The sequence below is a fragment of the Thermobia domestica genome, chromosome 17, assembly GCF_964235325.1.
Source record: "Thermobia domestica chromosome 17, izTheDome1.hap1.1, whole genome shotgun sequence".
NCBI lineage: Eukaryota > Metazoa > Arthropoda > Insecta > Zygentoma > Lepismatidae > Thermobia > Thermobia domestica.
In genome coordinates this window covers 15,815,126-15,826,673 of record NC_137470.1, presented here as the reverse complement: position 1 = coordinate 15,826,673, position 11,548 = coordinate 15,815,126, and positions in this window count along the sequence as shown.

Genomic DNA, 11,548 nt, shown 5'->3' with positions numbered 1-11,548 from the left:
GCGTTCAAGTCCCCCCCCCCACACATAGTGAAATATAAAGTACAAGGGCACTACAGAGGGGCACATAAAGTAACGGGTACGTACAGGTCTTCACGAAAACTTGTACGGGATGACCCCCAAACCTTTCTTTCTGTCTGCAAACACCGCTAAGCAATCACGCTTGACATGGTACTACTCCGTACACCTCAGACATTTGAACATCAGCAGTCGTGAAGAAAAACAACACGTAAGAAGAACAACAAAGGTGAATACGTTCGTTCTTTTTTATTTTCGTATCAGTCGATAAGTAAATGAAATTCGCTTTGTTACAATTTTCAAGTTCCTAGATCCTCAATGAATAATCCGTAAAAGACTGAACTTCGTGAGTCCTCGGGAAATGATGAGGACCTGTTGTATACTATATCCGAAATAATTGATTAATTATCACTTGATTGAGAATACATTAATTATATTAACGCACATAATAGTGTAAATAATTGACGACTATTAAGAAAAATGCGCATTATGACGTATGATCCACTGCAGTTGCTTTGGAATCAACTTTGCGAGGGTGTGAGTAAGGGAACGAACAAATACCTTCCCAAATACGGTTCGGCGAGAGGTGCTGAAATATCTTGAGGAAAGAGACACCTTCTGGGTAAAAAAATACCACTGTTTTGCTCTTCTGCGAATATCGACTGGCTAGGCATTAGTTCCAAGAATTCGCGTTGGAAACATGAGGGTTGGTTAAAAAGTATATATAACGATATCGTTATAAGTTTATAACTAATTCTAACAGTTTCACTAAATTAAATAATGAAGTAATCATTAAAATTAAATAATAAGGTGGATAATAAGGAGTATGAACATGAATGTCAGGTTGATCTTTACGATTTTCCAAAGATTTTATTTTCTAGTGTAACATTTGTATATTGAAATGTTTTGTAGGTAGAGACAAATAGCGGTCGGGGCGTCTTTTCCCTTTAACCAATTTTATTATAAAATTTCAAAGTACAATGTCTTTAATTTTCGAAGAGTAATTAAAAGTGTATTTTTTCCTAATTGACCAGACAAAGGAGATTGTGTTTTGCGGGTGCCCCTACAGCTCATGGCAGCGTTAAGTACACTTGCTAGGTTATAGGTAACATTTATGGGAAATCCCCTCGGCTCATGGCAGCCTCGTGAGATTTTTAGTTGTAGTTAGAATCCATAGTCCAGTGCGACATAGGGCTTAGGAAAGGTGTACCCCTATTCCAGTGCGACCTCGGGCAGGTAATGGTTAGTCGGTCAGTAGTCAAACTGATTCCGGGTTCCTCCGTGGTCCCTCTATTATTTGTCCTCTTCGAGAGGTTCGTCCTCCTTCGGATCCTTTCGTGTGGTCAGCATGAGCTGTAGGGTTTGATCCTTGTTTGTCCCTGTTCGGGAAGACATTCTTATGACCGGAAGGGTCTGATCCTTACCTGTTCCCATTCGGGATAACCAATTCTCATAACCCTTCTGAGTACGAGTCTTGTTCGGTACGCCTTACCTATGGTGGATTCTAGTAGTTGGTGGAAAGAGGACATTCCCCTCACAGCTGACAATACTAAAGTAAAGCATGCGCAAACCTCCAAATAGGATCTCGAACCAATGTGATACATAATTGAGGTTGCGACTGTGAATGCCCACCGTCCTTACCGCGCCTCCTGACATCAACAGAATAACCACAAGTAGTCAGATATAATATCCACCATTTTAGTAGTGATTATGCAGAAAATACTATAAAGGTAAAAGCACACAGAAAATATACAATATGTAAATTTTATTCAATTAACACAGGTTGTGTATAATACTTACGTTCACAACATTTTATTAAGAAATTTATTCAACATGTACTAACACTCTGTGAGCCCATATTCGTACTAATTTGGAATTTACACGAAGAAATAATTATATATGATTAATTACTTTCTTTCTTTAAAGAAAATGAAGCACTGTAGATGCCGGCTATAATTTACATTACGCGATGCACTAACATTAATCACACGCTATTTATTCGCATCACACTTTACTGCACTGTAAATTGATGGATTTGGGGGGGGGGTCATGTGGATATTCTTAGCAATGAGATTTCTCCTTGATTCTTGTTGTTCGCCGAATGGTCATGATTTAGGCTCCGTTGTAATTATTGCTTTTCGACTGCGAATATTATCAACCTTTTACCTGTATGGATTCCTTACTTATGCATCGTGGATTTTCATTGTTTTGCATATTAGGCGCTGTTTTAACACACGCACATAGATTTTGTGAAACTTTTACGTTTAAACACTTATGTAGGTTTTTCTTGGTCTTCTCATGATTAAATTCACAATACATTCAACGATTGTAAAGGAAATTTTGGATATTTTTCATGGACGCCAGATATGTAGAACAGTTTATTTCGCCATCATCACCCAGCACACCTTCGCGCGTTTCTTCTCAGCGTCAGTCAGTTTGCGCTAGTCATGACAAAGAAATATTTTTAAAAATATCTATAATAAATGTTCTTTATAGGAGATATACATATTGAAAGGCGCTAAATGAGTTCACCATTAAGAAGAAATAATTAAAATATTAAAAACAGTAAAAATATTTCACGATTACATTTGAGTTGATGGTACTATATTTTGTATTATCACGACCACATTACATCCCTTTTGTTCGGTGAACAGGAAGTACAAGTCACCACTCACAGGACTGCCAACTCATAGAAAAAGATAAAACCATAACACAATTTGCGTCAACGCACAGTACATGGAGCCTTATTCCAATTCAGCCAAAAGTAACTGGGAAATTTAAAATGGAATGGGAATGAGGGGGGCTACACGCTCACAAATGGCGTGCGACAGGGACGATGATCTTCTCTGAAGATTACCAGAATCCTGGAATCTTGAGTTTTTCCTCTTCTTAAAATTGATGTTTCTTGTTATTATTCCTCTTCTCTTTTTTTGTTAGTATTTGACTTATCATGGTTCACTAACACTTCACACAAACGTAGATGGGCTTTTTATTTTATGGGCTATTCACTTTAAATGGGCTTTTTTGTATAAAATTATATATATATATATTTTCTCATAACACAACATTTTAATACAAGTTGAATAACATTTTGGTTATCGGTTATATTTTCATTTTATATCATATATATGTAACTTTCATATTCTACTTATTGACATTAAATAGCTAATATATTTCTTACACCATTATACAAATCGTAAAATTTTAACTTTTTTTTTGTAAGTATCTGACTCGTGTTATTACATCTTACACTAAATATCTTTATTATACTAAGCATACAAAATTTTCAATATTTTAATCAAAATGAAATACAAAATGCAAAAATAACCATTTTTATATGTATACGTACTTACTTATAGCTAATTTTTAAAATAACTTTAAATAATGTAATATTTTCATTATTCAGACATTTAAAATACAACATTTAAACAATACTATATCAACTTACGAGCTAATTTTCAAATATAAAGCAATAATATAGTGACATGAATATACGAAATGAATTCTCTCATTAGTAAATAATTTTCAAAACAAGTTACACATTAAGAACTTTATTTCACACAATATTGATTAATATATGTTTTTGTCGAGATTTAATAAAATTTATCGGCGCCTTTGGGATTCACAGCTAAATTTTTACAATGTAATAATTCAGTTATGACCCTCTGATCACTCGACAAGATCTGCCTGGCTAAATTTTGAAGGAACCTACCCACAATGAATTATTTGTTTTACCACCCCGAGATGAGGCCGAATTATAGAATACGAGGTTAAAAATTCAAAATAATAAAGCATGGGATTTACCAAAATTGCTTACTTCGAACGTTACATAAATATAATGTTACCCAAAATATATAGGGGGGGACCTCATCTCCATGACTTGGCATATATCTTTGCTGGTTTTTCCATTTCTTTGGAAAAGAAAACATCAACGGCCATCTGGAAGTCGCATAGCTGGTCACAGATGCCTGCATATATCATATGAAACAACTTTTTTTCTACATTCCTTGTACTCTCTCATTCAATAACACATAAGGATTTTGTAGATTTACTAACGCAAGTTCCAACACATCAGATGAACATAGATTTTTACAATACAGAAAATTCAAATATTTGTCGACTTCCAACAATTTTTCCAAAATTTTATATATTCGTTGGTTATTACTTCTAGATTGAACACTCTGAGACAAACATACTGGTATAGTAGTTAATGCGTTGCAAAGAACAGTTTCAACGCTACTTTCTAAATCTGAACTTTTAAATTCGTTTGAAATAATGTCATGGTATTTCTCAGAGCTATGTTTTACAGCTAAGTCTAACCAAATTTTACGAGTTTGTTTCGTAGGTTTCCACACCTTAAGTCTATCCACAGAATGTGAACCAATTGATTTACCAGTTAAAGGATCTAACAATTTACCAATTTTCTTAATTTGTAATTTTTATACGGTTCAAAAAGGAAATATTTAATTTTATTATCAATATTATGCATTCATTTTTTTGTCATATTCAAGAATCTTAAACATCGCTAAGGTCAAATTTCCAAAATGTACACAGTCCAGTTTTCTCGCAAACATATTTTTATCCAATTCCTACTCTTGCTTTCTCGAGTACAACAAAAATTTTGAATTTTGTTCCAAAACATTTAATAAACACGTCTTCGTAATTACCTGTGTGGTTTCTGCGACAAATATTTACTTTAGTGAACACTGGTTTTCCATACGCGTATGATTTTTCACTGTCAGCAGCAACAACAAATTGTATATTGGCAGAAATTTTAACTTTTGACATACCACATTGCTTCACTAACTTGCAATTTCCACGTATTTTGTAATTTCGTTCACTGCACTTATTTTCTTTCAAAATTTTGTTGCGGGAATTTTTCTGCCTAATTTTATATGAAACATTGAATTTACTTTTATGATCAACCTGGTTTTTCATTTTCCCTGTGTGATTACGCGTAGGTACTGTTACTGAATGCTCGTGCCACCTAGCACAAGTTCGTTTGACTGACCTGACTTTTGCCTTTTCGTTAGGTTTGTTTTGACTTTTCGACGCTTGGCTACAACACGGTTTTTTCACCTGATTTCTAGATTTTTCACGGACATCATTATGATTTTTCACAACTAATTCCTGCATATAATTTCTTTTCGGATTAACTTTCGACCTTTTGAACAACTTACAAGACTTCCTAGATTTCAACTTTTCATTTTGATTTTCACTCACATTTTCTAATTGTGCTTTCTCTGGAGTGACTACATTGACCGTTTCCTTAACATTAGCTACCATGGGATTGCCTTTACGCTTACATTGGGTTTTCTTAACATTTCTACGGACAAATCTCGACATTTTCTCAAAAGATCGCAAAATTCTGTGCATACCTTTTATTTTTCGTTTCAGTTTACTCAGCTTTTGTTTCTTACCGAATGTATGCTTACCACGCTGTGACCAATATTTATACTTTCTAACGGATTTACTCAAGATGTACTGCAGCTTACTAAAACCATTTTGACAGCTTTCAACTCGTTTGCGCCATGATATTCCACTAACATTATTCTCATTGATGCTATTAGTGCCTGAACTGATTTCATCATTCATTACACACATTTGGGTGCATAGAAAACAATAAAAACTTATGCGCTTGAAGTTTATGACATACACAGTTGTCACTACCAAGTGAAAACTGTTACCGCTGTTTTCCGTATTGTCAATCTGAACCCTAACTATGTTTACGAAGTACGAACATATGTCATTACTTGGAATACATGCTAATCTATCTATTTGTGACGTGCTTTGGACGCATCCTAGCTCCATTAAATTCAACATATGACTAATGAGTAAAGAGCGCATTCTCTAGCCTCTATTCATTAATATTACTACATTAGTACAAGTACATGCACAAAACCTATCAGTGCACTTTCCTTCGTAACATGACAAATATTTTATGTTCAACACATCTACCTTCCGTTTAGACTTCGAACGAACATTAGGCCTACTTGGCGTAACAGTTTGACTAACTAAACCTTTACATTTGTTTGATACTGGCTGACTTCGTATTTCTTTAACATTGCAAGCGCTAGCAACAACTGACTCATTTAAACCTTTTGGCACCCTTGTTCTACATCTGCACTAAACTTTTCAATTATAGCTTCGATTGATTCAATTTTTTCAAGTGGTTGGTCCCCCTTTTCTTCACATTTACCCCAAATTTCTTTCTTTACTACCTCTACTTGTGCCTGGAGTTTATTGTTAATGTGCTTTTTTGTTGTTTCACTAATTTCCACGAATTTACTTTCCAAAGATTTATTCACTTTATTGGTTTGGTCGCTGACCTCAGCTATTCTATTTTCTAAAGATTCGTTGATTTTTTCAATTTTGCTTTCTAAGGACTCGCGTGCGTTATTAGTTTACTCAAGTAAAACTTGCATTTCGTGTTTGTTTGCTTTAATTGCGTCTAGCAATAACTTAACGTTATTTTCATCCATTTTACAGAATTACAGAAAATTTCAAACACGAGTCAGAATCTTACTTTATACCTTTACGTTTCTACACATGAATCACTACCTTTTACATGTACGGTGAAGGAGTTCTGTTCCTGTTTCGGAGCGCCATTCTTATGACACGATTGGATCGTGTTCATGTTCGGGCTAGCCATTCTTATGACCTGCAGGGTTTGATCCTTGTTTGTCCCTGTTCGGGAAGACATTCTTATGACCGGAAGGGTCTGATCCTTACCTGTTCCCATTCGGGATAACCAATTCTCATAACCCTTCTGAGTTCGAGTCTTGTTCGGTACGCCTTACCTATGGTGGATTCTAGTAGTTGGTGGAAAGAGGACATTCCCCTCACAGCTGACAATACTAAAGTAAAGCATGCGCAAACCTCCAAATAGGATCTCGAACCAATGTGATACACAATTGAGGTTGCGACTGCGGATGCCCACCGTCCTCACCGCGCCTGCTGACATCAACAGAATAACCACAAGTAGTCAGATATAATATCCACCATTTTAGTAGTGATTGTGCAGAAAATACTATAAAGGTAAAAGCACACAGAAAATATACAATATGTAAATTTTATTCAATTAACACAGGTTGTGTATAATACTTACGTTCACAACATTTTATTAAGAAATTTATTCAACATGTACTAACACTCTGTGAGCCCATATTCGTACTAATTTGGAATTTACACGAAGAAATAATTATATATGATTAATTACTTTCTTTCTTTAAAGAAAATGAAGCACTGTAGATGCCGGCTATAATTTACATTACGCGATGCACTAACATTAATCACACGCTATTTATTCGCATCACACTTTACTGCACTGTAAATTGATGGATTTGGGGGGGGGGTCATGTGGATATTCTTAGCAATGAGATTTCTCCTTGATTCTTGTTGTTCGCCGAATGGTCATGATTTAGGCTCCGTTGTAATTATTGCTTTTCGACTGCGAATATTATCAACCTTTTACCTGTATGGATTCCTTACTTATGCATCGTGGATTTTCATTGTTTTGCATATTAGGCGCTGTTTTAACACACGCACATAGATTTTGTGAAACTTTTACGTTTAAACACTTATGTAGGTTTTTCTTGGTCTTCTCATGATTAAATTCACAATACATTCAACGATTGTAAAGGAAATTTTGGATATTTTTCATGGACGCCAGATATGTAGAACAGTTTATTTCGCCATCATCACCCAGCACACCTTCGCGCGTTTCTTCTCAGCGTCAGTCAGTTTGCGCTAGTCATGACAAAGAAATATTTTTAAAAATATCTATAATAAATGTTCTTTATAGGAGATATACATATTGAAAGGCGCTAAATGAGTTCACCATTAAGAAGAAATAATTAAAATATTAAAAACAGTAAAAATATTTCACGATTACATTTGAGTTGATGGTACTATATTTTGTATTATCACGACCACATTACATCCCTTTTGTTCGGTGAACAGGAAGTACAAGTCACCACTCACAGGACTGCCAACTCATAGAAAAAGATAAAACCATAACACAATTTGCGTCAACGCACAGTACATGGAGCCTTATTCCAATTCAGCCAAAAGTAACTGGGAAATTTAAAATGGAATGGGAGTGAGGGGGCTACACGCTCACACTGCTTTTGTAAATAATGGCACGTGTCGATATGCATGTGCTCTTCTTGTAATGTGGGAATCCTTAAAATATTATTTTTATTAATCTATTATGCCATATTTTCGTTATCGTGTATCTTAGACTACAATTATTGTGTATTACAATAAATTATCGCTTATTTCAATAAATTATTGTTTTCGCTGGAAATATCTAACAAGAAATCAATTCGAGACATTGCAACTTGTTAATTGAAGAAGACAATTGCTTCTTGAGTAGTTTGCCGGACTTGACTACTGACTTACATCCGTACCTCACACTTCCTGTCACAACTGCTGCAGCAGACAGAAGATTTTCAAAATTAAAAATTATCAAGAATTATTTACGGAGCACCGCAACAGAAGGTAGATTGCGTGCGCTTGCCATTATGAGAATCGAACGTGGAAAAAAACGGATAAAATTATAGACAAATTTTTGCTCCTGAAGAAACGAAGGTTATCGTATAAACAGTTCTTAAAAATGTAGTATTCTATTCCATTCCAAGTGAAATATAGTGATAATGATGCTTACAAGACTTCTCCTTAGTTTTATTATGTGTGTTTGTGTGTTGCGTGTTCCGGTGTGACGATACAAGAAGAGTTTCCATTCCGTTTTATTCTAGGCAATGAAAGTACTATATTTTACGCTAGTACACAAAAATATTCTACATTAATTTTTCCTCTGTGTGGAATGTAATTAGGGGAAAGTTTCGTACCTAAGGCTAGTTTTAGACGGAAGCATTTCTCGTAGCATTTCTCGTAGCAGATGTGCTGGCAAAAATTTCATATAATATTCTATGGCATCAAAAGTATATGGTGCTTTTAAACGGTAGCATTTTGATAAGCATCTGTCGTAACATAGGAAACAAATCACTGGAGAAGAGCGCAATTATGGCTCCGAAATTAAGCGAGAGGTAGCTAAAGCTATAGTAATTGTAACAACAGTTCTCGCCGGTCATATTAAAAAAAAACGAAAATCACAAAGAAGTATGTGGGCCAAATGCATCCCTACTCCAACTCATTTTTCTTTACTACTATTCAATTTCCCATACAAAACAAAGAGCATGGATATTTGGCACAAAATCTTCCGTTTCTTTTTAACACACCACGGCGCTGCAATCGGACCAGAAATGCTGGGGAAAATGCTACGAAATAGAGCAGGTTTTATCGACAAGAAATGCCATAGGATATGCCATGGCATGGGAAATGCTATAGCATTTGCTACTTTACATGGTAGGATATCGATGATACGATTTTTGCTACGATAAATGCTTCAGTCTAAAACTAGCCTAAGGACAGTTGTACCTGTGGACAATGGTGTTTTCAATAGGAAGATTTGTGACTAAATTGGGTTTGGTTGCCTTGCAACATTGCTTCTTTCACAGTAACAGTATAGGCTTACGACGACACTGGTGTTTGGTGATTTTGCTCTGTGGGACCAATTTGAAAATTTTTGGAGTTGAAAGTAATATTTTGAGATAATTTCTCTCATTTATATTACTTTTATTATATGCAATTTTAATGTATTGGGTTGTTAATCTATATTAGTAATTATTTCGCTATTTAATCTATATTAGTAATTTTATACACTAAGATTGTTTTCAGTAATACTTATTTTAGAACCAAGGGTAGCCATTTCTGGAAAATGTAGCGGGAAATGCGGACAAATCTTATGATGTACCTATGGACATCCGTAGGTACATACTTAGATTTTAAAAAAGTGTTTATGTCTCTTTACAGATGCCACGTAGCAAGGAAAAGAAGAAAAGAAATCAACCGTCCAATGAAGTTATATCTAGTGCTATGATGGACGTAATAAAGAACAAAATTAGTATCCGTGAATCAGCCAAGAAATTTCATATTTCAAAAAGTTGTTTGGCTTTCCATGTTACTCAATTTAAGAAATCCTCAGCGAAAACATATGCTTACTCACCATGTTATGATAATCAGGGTGTTTAGTGATGAACAAGAAGCTATACTAGTTGACTACATAAAGCAGTGTGCCTTTATGCAGTATGGACTTACACTAAAAGACATTAAGAATATTGCGTATCTCTTTGCGAAGGAGAACAAAATTCATTATCCTTCTACTTGGTACAGGGATCAAACAGATGGTGAAGGATGGGTGAAGTGGTTCAGGGCTCGTCATGTGGCTGATATCTCACTTCGAATACCGGAAACTACCAGTCTTTCAAGAGCTACATCCTTTAACAAAGAAAATGTGTCCAAATTATTTGAAAATTATATAAGTGTAATGGAACGCTATCATTTCGATCCCTCAAAATGTTCGAACATAGATGAATATGTTATATCAACTGTTCATGTTCCGCCAAAAGTTCTCGCACCAAAAGGTGTAAAGACTATCGGAGGAATGACGTCGGGAGAAAGGGGGGGGGGAAATGTAACAATGATTGCAGCTGTAAGTGCAATAGGAAATAGTGTACCTCCTATGTTTATATTTTCAAGAGTGCATTTCAAATCCCACATGCTGAAAGGTGCTCCCCCTGGTTCTATTGGTGATGCAACACAGTCAGGATGGTCCAATCAAGACATGTTTTTTTAACTTTTTGAATCACTTCATAAGCCATACAAAACCATCACCAGAAGATCCTGTACTTGTACTACTCGACAATCACGAAAGTCACATATCTTTCAAGACAATCTGTCGTGCTAAAGAGACGGGAGTGGTTATGGTCACCTTCCATCCTCATTGTTCACACAAGCTCCAGCCTCTAGATAAGACAGTTTTCGGTCCTTTTAAATCGTACTATAACAGAGCAGTAGCAGATTGGATGGTATCAAGCAGTGGTTGAAATCGAGATGATAAAACATCAGGTAGACCAGTATCCATATATGAAGTAGCTGAGTTCGCGAGAAAGGCATACCCATTAGCGTTTACTCCATCAAATATAACGAGTGGTTTTAGAGTGACAGAACTGTATCCACTAAATCGGGACTTTTTTCTGGATCACGAATTGTTACCTTCGTCAGTGACTGATCGCCAAGAACCATCAACGAACCTCACAGAGTCTACTGAAGGTGCTGAGTTTTTGACTACTTCAGGTTCAGTCTCTGGATTTACAGATTTCTCTACTATAAATGAACCTTCAACATCGAATAGTGTCACAAATCCAGTACCTTCCGGAACCATTGAAAAGCACCCCGTTGTCACGCCGGAACAGATACGTCCTTTCCCGAAGGCTGGAGTACGTAAAACTGTAGGGACCATTAAACGTCGCAAAGGAAGATCAAGGATTTTAACAGATACGCCCGAGAAAATGGAAATTGAAGAAATGAAGTAGAAGAGAAAAGGTAAGCAACAGGGATATAGAAATTCTAAATCCATGCCGAAAAGAGCGAAGTCAAATCTTAAAGTACTACTTGATAACAGCTCTTC